General features: G+C 42.2%; 1 long non-coding RNA gene across 1 annotated transcript; it reads right to left on the bottom strand.

Annotated features, from left to right (window-relative positions):
• Positions 1 to 9,622: 9,622 nt before the first annotated feature.
• On the bottom strand, positions 9,623 to 10,890 carry LOC125526452. The gene is made up of 3 exons (XR_007291684.1): positions 10,488 to 10,890; positions 10,118 to 10,162; positions 9,623 to 9,905 (listed from the first exon to the last, which is right to left on the bottom strand). It is a non-coding gene; the product is annotated as an uncharacterized LOC125526452 (long non-coding RNA).
• Positions 10,891 to 10,960: the final 70 nt, after the last annotated feature.

The following is a 10,960-nucleotide window of genomic DNA, read 5'->3' as shown; positions in this document are numbered from 1 at the left end:
GAAGGTAATAAAGACCATTGGTCGAACTTAAGTCACCTTTCATCACAACAAGGGAACCTTTGGTGACCTTCAAAACACTATCTCCACCTGAATATTTGTACCCCTTTGCATCAAGGGCACTCATAGAAATAAGATTTCTCTTCATCTTCGGAATATACTGAACATCTGTCAAAGTTCTGATTATGCCATCAAACATCTTGATTCGAATATCACGAGCAACGTTAGCAGAATTTTCACCTTGTTTGTTACCTTTCCTCTTTTCTTTATTCTGCAACTTGAAACACTCAGAGATGTCATGCCCGTCTATTTTGCAATACCTGCAATACTTCTTGTCTCTGGATTGCGACTGGCCCCGGTAGCCGTTCTTACTTTTGCCTCTGTTTTCATTATTGGAGTTCTTCTCCTTTGTCCTGCCACGAACAGAATGGAAGCGGCCTCAGCCCAAAAACGCCTATGCAAACCTACATTGGACAACATGCAACGGGCTCTAGAAATAATGGTCATGTTCATGCGCTCAGCAACCCCGTTTTGTTGAGGAGTATAAGGAACGGTGTAGTGTCTGACAATGCCTTCAGACTTGCAATAATTCTTAAATTGCTTAGAACAGAATTCCATACCATTATCAGTGCGAAGTATTTTTACCTTCTTTTCAGTTTGTCTCTCAATCATAATCTTCCACTCCTTGAAAGCTGAGACTGCTTCATATTTATGCTTCAAGAAATAAGGCCATACTTTTCTCGAATAATCATCAATAATAGTCAGCATGTAACTAGCACCACCTAGTGACTTCTTGCGAGATGGTCCCCATAAATCAGAATGCACATAATCAAGAATACCTTCAGTTGTATGAGTCGAAGTGTTGAACTTCACCCTCTTGTGTTTGCCGAAGATACAATGCTCACAAAATTTCAGTTTACCAGGTTCATATCCATCAAGAAGACCTCTCTTATTTAACTCTGCTAAACCAAGTTCACTCATATGTCCAAGACGCATATGCCAAAGCTTAGCAGCATCACAATCAGAATTCTTTGAAACAACTGGAGTAGCGTTACCTGAAACTGTAGAATCGAAGGTAATAAAGACCATTGGTCGAACTTAGATCACCTTTCATCACAATAAGGGAACCTTTGGTGACTTTCAAAACACTATCTTCACCTGAATACTTGTATCCCTTTGCATCAAGGGCACTCATAGAAATAAGATTTCTCTTCATCTTCGGAATATACCGAACATCTGTCAAAGTTCTGATTATGCCATCAAACATCTTGATTCGAATAGAACCTATGCCTTCAATCTTGCATGGTGAATTATCAAAACCCAAAACGGAACCAGCAGAAGTAGTGGAATCAAAAGTATTAAACCAATCTCTATGCGGGCACATATGAAAAGTACATGCAGTATCAAGTACCCACTCATCATTGGTCTCAGCACATCCAGCAATAACGACAAGAGCATCATCGGAACTATCATCACGAGCAACGTTAGCAGAATTTTCACCTTGTTTGTTACCTTTTCTCTTTTCCTTATTCTGCAACTTGAAACACTCAGAGATGTCATGCCCGTCTCTCTTGCAATATCTACAATACTTCTTGTCTCTGGATTGTGACCGGCCCCTGTGGCCGTTCTTACTTTTGCCTCTGTTTCCATTGTGTGAGTTCTTCTCCTTTGTCCTGCCACGAACAGATAATCCCTCGGCTTGGGATGAACTCGAACCATCATGAGGCACCATTAATTTCATCTTCTCCTTAGAGTTCAAAGCTTCATAAACTTCATTAAGTGTGAGAGCATCACGACTGTATAATATGGTGTCTCTAAAATTGGTATAAGAACTTGGCAGTGAACAAAGTAACATTAGAGCAGTATCTTCCTCTTCATACTTAACCTCCATTGCAGCTAGATCAGATATGATCTCTTTAAATTCTGAAATATGATTCAAAACATTACCTCCCTCGGGTAACCTGTGCAGGAATAATTTTTGCTTCAGATGCATCTTGCTGGTGAGATCTTTAGTCATGCAAATCCCTTCCAGCTTTAACCATAGAGCGGCGGCAGTTTTCTCGCTCAAAACTTCCTGCAAAATATTATTATGCAAATGGAGTTGAATTTGTGACAAAGCCTTACAATCAATTCTTTTCTCCTCAGCAGTCCAGTCCTCAATTCGGTTCTTCCCAAAACTATCCAGTGCTTCATCATAGTCAGACTGTGCCAACAACGCCCGCATCTTGACTTGCCATAGGGTAAACCTTGTGTCACGGTCCAGCGGCGGAAGATCGTACTTCATGGAAGCCATGAGTAGATAAATCTATATACACAAAGTAGTACAAGCCGATAGAAAATTCTTGATAGAATTAATTTGCAGAGTGAACAAAAATATAGGATAGATAACACCTGGTAGAGTAACTGGTTGGACGTAGCAATTGAAGATCTGAACCAATACTAGTACCCTCGAGGTGAACAGTACTCCAAAATTGATCAGTACTAGTACTATGCACTAGTAGCTGAGCCGATCCCTTTGTGTGATGACTTGTAGCGTGGAAGTAGTAGATCGATTAGGCGCTGGCTTGACCACGTGAAAAGGTGGAGCAAGCAAATCGTCCCTGATGCCTCGGGACTTGAAGCCCGTACATGGAGCAGCAGCAGCGGTAACTCGGACTCGGCGACGTGCGGCTGGCCAGCTGTCGTGTCGAAAATCGATCTCCACTCGGATTCGACGGATCGTCCAGACGTGCACCGCCGCCGCGCACGTAACCTAATCTCTCGTCTCAAATCTCGTATCTGTAACCTCACTTCTGATACCACTTGTTAGATAATAATGAGATAAAAGAGACACGAGAGCACATAGATTTTTACGTGAAAACCCTTGCGGGAGAAAACCACGGACGCACGAAGGCGTGATTACTATAAGAAGGAGTATTACAAGCACGAGACGACAGGCCGTCTGAGGTGCGACTACATGGGGTATATATGAGGGACAACACATAGGAGTCCTTGTAGGACAAGTAAACGAGTTGTACTCATACACGTCGGTACCAACGCAAAAGGCCCACACCGTATGTACTACGTCTAGTCCAATACGGTACTAGAATTTGGATCACAATTTAACAGGTTATGTCTAATCCGACCAAGAAACTAATACGAGAGCCCCCTTGCCCTGCCAAAAAAACACATGTCCGTGGTCGCCAAAATTATAGGAAACATCTTTCGAATGAAGATCCATCAATACAAATTTTGTAACATATTTAAATAAGTGATCAAAATTTGATCCAAAATACGAGGTGCCTAATAAACTCGGGTGGAGAGTGTACTATTAATACGTTGTTTTATTTACGACATGTTAAAGTGGTGCATCAGGGTTGCTTTAATTCCGGCTCCGCCCCTGCTCCATGGCATGTGTTCTTGAAAGAAATCCCAAGAAAGTTGTGAGGTGGAAGAAGAAGCGGTGTTGCGAGAGGGGGCGCCAACAGACATAACTATCTCACACCCAACTTTTATTTTAGTACTACAATTGTCCACCGCTAGATTTCTTTCCATAGACGGTTCTTATTTTTACTAATCATTGTAAAACTTGTACAGTAGAGCACAGGCTCATCAAATCAATCCCCTCGGTTAACCTTCTGATGACCAGTGGTACAAGAGGAATTTGATCATTCTTGTCTCACGGTTCTAGAAAATTGGTTGTGGTAACTCGGACTCGGCGACGTGCGGCTGGCCAGCTGCCGTGTCGAAAATCGATCTCCACTCGGATTCGACGGATCGCCCAGACGTGCGCCGCCGCCGCGCACGTAACCTAATCTCTCGTCTCAATCTCGTATCTGTAAAAACTTGACTCTGTATATCACTTGTTAGATAATAACGAGAATAAACGAGACAGAGATACACAGATTTTAAAGAAAACCCTTGCGGGAGAAAATCACGGACGCACGAAAGCGCGATCACTGTGAGGAGGAGTATTACATGCACAAGACGACAGACCGTCTGAGGTGCGACTATATGAGGTATATAAGAGGGCGATACATGAGAGTCCTTAAAGGACAAGTAAACGAGACGCATCGACGTCAACGCAAAGGCCCACACCGATTGTACTACGTCTAGTCCAACACGGTATAATTTGGATCACAATTTAACAGGCGGGCTGGTAGGAGATGGCGCGTGCCGCCGTGCGGCGCAGCGCCGGCCGCTGCGAGTCCTTCCGCGGCCGCGTCAACAGCACCTTCCTCCTCTTCCTCGCCCGCACGTACTACGCCGATCGATCGATCCAAATCGTCTCACGTATGTATACCTCTCCTAAACCCGAAATCCTGACTGATAATCTACCTCTTTCTTAACAGGGCGCCATTGCTGCGGAGCCTCCACGTGACCTGCCGGTTCGACATGGCGAGCAGGCACTTCATCCACGCGGTGGCGAAGAAGCTCCCTCTGCTGGAGCAGCTCGCGCTGTCGGGCGGCATGGTCGAGCAAGACTCGTTGGCCGCTCTCGTCGACAACTGGCCGCGCCTTGGGCTGCTCCACGCCGGCGGCTGTCACACCTGGAGCCCGATTGACAAGACTTTCCAAGAGAGGCTCGAGAGTGCGATCAAGGATCTCCGACTGCCATACCGCCGCGCCCTAATGCGTTCTTTCGGTCCTATCGCTAGTGCGCGGACGGGACGTTTGCGCCGGTCAGTCAGGCCCTGAACTGCACGCATGAATATTTAGGATGTGTTTGATAGCCTGCATAAGCCTGTATGTTCTCTACTCGACCCACTTTTCGTTGTTTGGTAGTCTGCGCAGGATCTCCTCAACTATGCTATGCTCATCCCGAATACCCCTGTAGCCACGCTTAGGAAAGAACCTGTGAAAGGAGGTTCGCTGGTCAGCATGCATGGGTCGAACCCACGAAAAAATCTGAGCCCAACCCACCGGCTCCCATCTGGACCCACGAACGTTAGGGTTACCCCAACTCTCCCGACTCCCCAGCGATCCCGTTCTCTCCTCGCCACCTCGTCATCTTCTGGTCGCCGCGTGCCGCCGCTGCTCCAACTCGCCATCGCCATCGCCATCGCCTAGCAAGGTATTCCCTCGTACCTCTTGTTCCTCGTTCTACTGTCCTCCCTCCCGTTCCTACTCCTTCCTCAATCTTCCACCCTCCTGCTTATAATCAGCTAGCACGTAATGAGAAATAGATGGACCTTGAGAGAGAAAGTAGATTAGAAGATGTCTGCGTTTGATGTTTGAAGAAAAAAAAACTATCCTCTCTTTTGTTTATCCTTTGATGTTTGGTGCTAGATGCCCAGGTTGCATCTGCACTGTTCTTTTCGATTGAAAAGATGACCTTTGACATATACGATAGATGTAGTTGATTTGCTAGATGGCTTTTCTTAGTACGTCATGACTGCTAGATGTCCAGGTTGCATCGGCATACTCTTTTACTAATACAGTAGATGTCCAAGTTGTTTTGCTAGATGTCTTTTCCTAGTACGACATGACTGCTAGATGCCCAGGTTGTATCATTTGAGAGAGATGGTACTAGTTTATATAGCACTGATTTTCTTTTTGTAAACGCAAATCATGTTTCCCATTCATTACAGTTTGTGTTGATTTTCTTATTTGTTATTTTTTTGTGAATCATGCTTATTTTTTAGTTGGTATAATTTGCAAGATATCACAATTTTTTTCTTTATCTACCATTTATTTTCTTCAAACATGAAACACTCATGTATTTCTAATTGTTTAGATGGATGACTTGGCTAGAAAACGACGCCAACTAATTGTGAGAGGAGCCAGTCTAGTAGCTGCATTGTGTGCTTATATGACATTTGTGTTAAGAAGAGCTAGGGAACAAACCCCGGGGATAATTGTGGGTACTATGGCTGAACGTGCCGTAGCTAGGGAGTCCAACTTGAGATACATTTATCACTCTAGCGACATAAATTGCTCAAATCAGCTTAGAATGAGAAAAGCTCCCTTTTTCCGTTTGTGTACTTTGTTTAGAGAGAGAGAATTGTTGGTGGATAGCATCCATACTTCTATTGAGGAACAAGTAGCCATGTTTCTTCTAGTGGTCGGGCACAACCAAAGGTTTAGGACACTACAACCGATTTTTAGAAGATCTATTGAAGTAATTAGTAGGTATTTTAAGGCAGTGCTTTATGCTGTTGGAGAGTTGCGAGATGAGATGATTCGGCCTCCCTCCAATCGATGCCACCCTAAAATACAACAAAGCACCCCTTCAATCCATATTTCAAGGTAAATTATCTTGTTTCCAAATAAGGTCAAAAAATTGATGAGACTTATGAATAACAAATATTTGTCTTCATTAATTAGGATTGTGTTGGAGCAATTGATGGAACTCATGTGCTTGCTAGAGTCCCAAGAAGGATCTCGGCTGCCTTTAGGGGTAGAAAAGAAGGGACTACCCAAAATGTCATGGCCGCGGTAGACTTTGATCTAGAGTTTACCTACGTACTTGCAGGGTGGGAGGGTTCAGCCCATGATGCCCTTATACTTGCAAATGCATTGGAGAGGGATGATGGGTTGAAAGTTCCTACAGGTAATAAACTAGACTCATAACTAAATACATAAATATTGTTCTCCTGTAGCTAATAGTTGTTGTTCCATAGGGAAATTTTACCTTGTTGATGCGGGGTATGTTGTGAGACCGGGTTTTCTTCCACCATACCGTGCCACAAGGTACCACTTGAAGGAGTACGGGCGAGGGAATCATCCTCAAAATGAGAGAGTTGTTCAACTTAAGACACTCTTCTTTGGGGACATCGGTCGAAAGGGCTTTTGGTGTGTACAAAAATCGGTGGAAGTTTGTTTACAATAAGCCATTTCATCCTTTCAAGACCCAAGTAAAAGTAGTCATTGCTTGTGCAATTCTCCACAACTGGGTACTTCAATTTGGTGAAGATGAATATTTCCCTCCTGAGGAAACTTGGAACCCGGAACCCACCGACGAAGATCACAATGATATAGTCCATGACAATAATTCTTGGGCTCATAAGAGGGACCAGTTAGCAAATCAGATGTGGGCGAATAGGGGGGCGGCACACATTTGATGTATCGTGTTGAAACTTGATCTTGTAATCCTAATAATTGAGTTGTGACTCGTGTTGTAATCCCTCTATTTGAATTGAGTGGTGCATTGTGAAACAATTTGTGGATGTTATATTTATGTACTAAAATTTGTTTTTTAATTGCTGGAATGTTTATATTGTAGCGTTGCAATGTTATAACAAAATGTTGAAAAAATTCAAACCTAGGATTTTGAATATGTTACTAATTCCTGGACCCCGCCTATGTCTGCTATCATGTTGAAAGGTCTTGCAGATGTAGCAGCAAAAGGTGTTAGGACTGACAAAGGATTCAAGGAGGCCGATAAAATGAAAGTTGCAAAGGCTTTGACCGCTTTTGTTGGTTATGATGTGAGTAACACCCAGGTGCACAATCATCTTCGCAAGTGGCGGACTAGGTGGCAAAGAATTGTTCATCTCCGTGGATTAAGTGGTGCACTTTGGGACGATGACAAGAAAATGATAGTCCTAGAAGAGCAACACTATTTAGGCCACACTCAGGTACGATTGCAATTTTTTTTAAATGCTCAAATGGATTACTTCATTGATGAAATGGTGCTGAAACGAGTTACTCTTTGTGCTGAAATTAGTTACTTCTGTTGCTTAAATGTTGAAATGTTGTTTTATTCTGTAGGACCATCCAACGGATGCTGAATTACTGAACACGCCGCTTGAGCACTACAATTATATGGAACTTTGCTTCGCTGATAAGCTCGCCACTAGGAGGTTTTCAATGGGCTCTGGTGTGCCATTGGGAAAACCTGTTGATGTGGAGGGCAAAGGAAAACCCATTGTTGTGGAGGGGCAAGGAACAAGTGGCGAGGGATTTGTGAATGGTCCTGTTGGGGCTGAGTTCGTATTTGTTGGTGCTAGTGAAACTAATGATCCTTCTCCTAGTACAACTAAGAAGAGGAAGAGGACATCTGTTATGACTAAAGAAGACTCAATCCAGGTTAACAACATGTCTGATGCTGTGCGTGAGATTGCAAGTGCTATCAACAACACATGTCATACCGAAACACACCCTGATTTGTACAAGGCTGTAATGGACCTTGTTGAGTATGATCTCGCTGAGCGGTTGGCTGTTTTAGATTATCTGACTGAACATAAGGGAAAAGACCTTAATTTTGTGAAGATGGATGAGGAAGTCCGCAAAGCATCGTTCAAGCGTATCTTGGAGAAGAATCCTGATCTTGTTTGAGTTGATGTTAGTTGGTGCATTTTGAGAATTATCCCTTTAATAAGTTGAATTTGGAATGAGACTATATGTAATATGGATCTAAAGATTTATTGGTTCAACCAAGTTACTTTTCTTAATAACATGGTGCTTAAATGGTTCAACATGTCTGTTGTCGTTCCATGCCACAAGATTTCTTTAAGTGTATTTGTATCTGTGTCACAAAAAATCAAGCACGCATGCTATGCAATTTTGCCTCTATATAAAATACACCTACCAATTTTCACATGTTCATTCTTTCTGTTTGCGAGAAGATGTCGTGTTGATTCACATATTTTTTTAAGAATGAGCAACATTATGTATTTATTATTAAAAAATAAATTAATAATTGCTGACAAATATATATGTCTAAATATTTTAAGTGGTATTTTTTCTTCATATTTACATATTGTCGAAATGTTGGTCAAATGATGTATGCCGCCAAGAACCCTTTGAATTGTGCACACGAATTTTTATCATGTATTTGTAACTATGGTATCCTCACCATCTCAGATACAGCCTATCAAACAAAGTCTAAGCCCAGCATGTCCTGACAGATACATGCTACCAAACAAAGTCTCAACTCAGCATGTCCGTACACATGCAGGCTACCAAACAACTGCAGTTGTATGTACACAGCATGTCTGTACTTAACATGTCTCGGGGGGAACACTATGACAGGATCATGCAGGCTACCAAACACATCCTAAGGTTCTTCCCTTTTTTGGCTCTAAGGTTCACCACTCGTCTGAATTCATGATAACTGAAGAGATAAGCACGGTTGCAATTGCCCCCAAAAATCTATGCGAAAAATTGGAGTTTATTTATCCACAAGTTGACTAGGCTGTGATTATGTATCTGGACTTCTGGTTCTCAATTGATTAAACACTCAATAAGTATTTTGGCGCAAATGCAAAATAATACTCAGCCTCAGCCGTGAGCAATGTTATTGCTGCTGTCCCAGCGACACCACCCACATTCTTTGCATGTTGCAACGTTGTGATTCAAATTGTAATTTTAATCTATAAGTCGTAAACATTTTTGCATTCGTCAATCCATTTCAAAAGGAAATACATAGAAATTAAGGCAAAAGAGTCAATCGACTCAACGCAATGACACATCATACCCCTATTATAGACTCCGTTTTTGGGCATTTTATCAACTGACAGACAACCTTAGGGTATATAATGCAAGTCTAGTCACCTTGTGGACAGATAACCAACTTTCTGAAATGCCCGCTACTGTGATATCAACCGTTTGAACAAAAGACATAATGCATATGGCCTAAGCCTTTTCTCTATCTTTTCCCGGAGGCCAAAAAGAAAATTGCTACTGAATCACAAACGACAAGTGATGTGGCCGAATGATTAATTGCAATCTTTTTTCCTGACAAGATATCATTAACCATGTCCATAACAAAGACTACATAACTTGACGATAGTAACGAATGGGATGGTTCGTTGCGGCAGCGAGGTGGGCACACAGGTGAACTGATATGTGCTCCAGTTCCCCTCTACTCACTAATAAAGATCAGAAATACTTATAAATCAGATGATGAACGACTATCTAGTGGCATGCTGGCAGGGTAGCGCGCCGTGAGCTCCAGCCTTTTCCTTCGGTACTTCTGGGGTCACCTGAAAACACACGTAATGGATGCCATGAGGCCACGCATGACAACAGCAGTAGTAACAGTGTATTTCATCGAGCAAGTCTGGCAAGTAGGTTTCCATCTTGCTTCATGATTACAACCCTAAGTGAGTGGCAGATGGAAATTATGACTTTTAAGTTCTCACTTTCAATGTTCAGTTGATGGAACAGAAAAAAAAACAGTTAAAAGAGCTCATACCGTTTTAATGAATCACATATTTTTGCATGAGCGCATCTATGCGGCCTGAATGAGAAGAACATATTGTTACCATTTGCAAAAAGACGGTATGTCGTAAAATTGGTATTCACATTTCATATACCAAATACAAAATAATATTACTCTATTTCTGTACACAAGGCCACTTCGTTTTTCCTGTCAAACTTTGACTTATAATTTTGGTCAACAAAATATGGGTTATATGTCATCAAAAATATATCATCAGAAAGTTCTTTGAAATGTGCGCCAAAAATATAAAGTGGCCTTGTATACTGAAATGGAGGGAGTATGTTACATCTGTGAACTTAAGAAATTGTCAAAACTTAGTCAATTGGGTATGAAATGACATTACCTTTGGGCCATAGGACTGAAAAATGGTTTTCACATCTTCAAACACCTCAAGGATTGGTTTTGCAGCATTAATCTGGTTAAACAGTGGATTGGACAACAGGTGATCAAAGTCCGTACATCAAGAAAGCATATCAGCCAAGCGCTAATGGAAGGGCATACACAAAAATAAAGTCTCGGCACACTAGAAAACTTGATATATCGGATTGTACAAATGCACCTATTTGTTCGCTACTATATATTCTCTACAGCCTCTACTGAAGGATGAGATATTCATTCCAAATTCCCAATGTCCCTGCTGAGAGTATGCCCTGTTGTGTGGCACTGGTTCACTGAGATCAGTGTATTCTATAAACTACTTCTTTTCACCATGCTCGAGTTCATGTGTGCTTATTATTGATATTCCAGGTATCACCTGCACTCAATTAGACTGTTAGCGGCTAGGGTTCTGCCCGGTCTTGGCCGGAGACAGTAGGG

This window comes from Triticum urartu, unplaced genomic scaffold (assembly GCF_003073215.2).
Source record: "Triticum urartu cultivar G1812 unplaced genomic scaffold, Tu2.1 TuUngrouped_contig_10156, whole genome shotgun sequence".
Taxonomy (NCBI): Eukaryota; Viridiplantae; Streptophyta; class Magnoliopsida; order Poales; family Poaceae; genus Triticum; species Triticum urartu.
The sequence above is the reverse complement of the archived record's forward strand: the minus strand, read 5'-3'. Positions and strand labels throughout refer to the sequence as shown.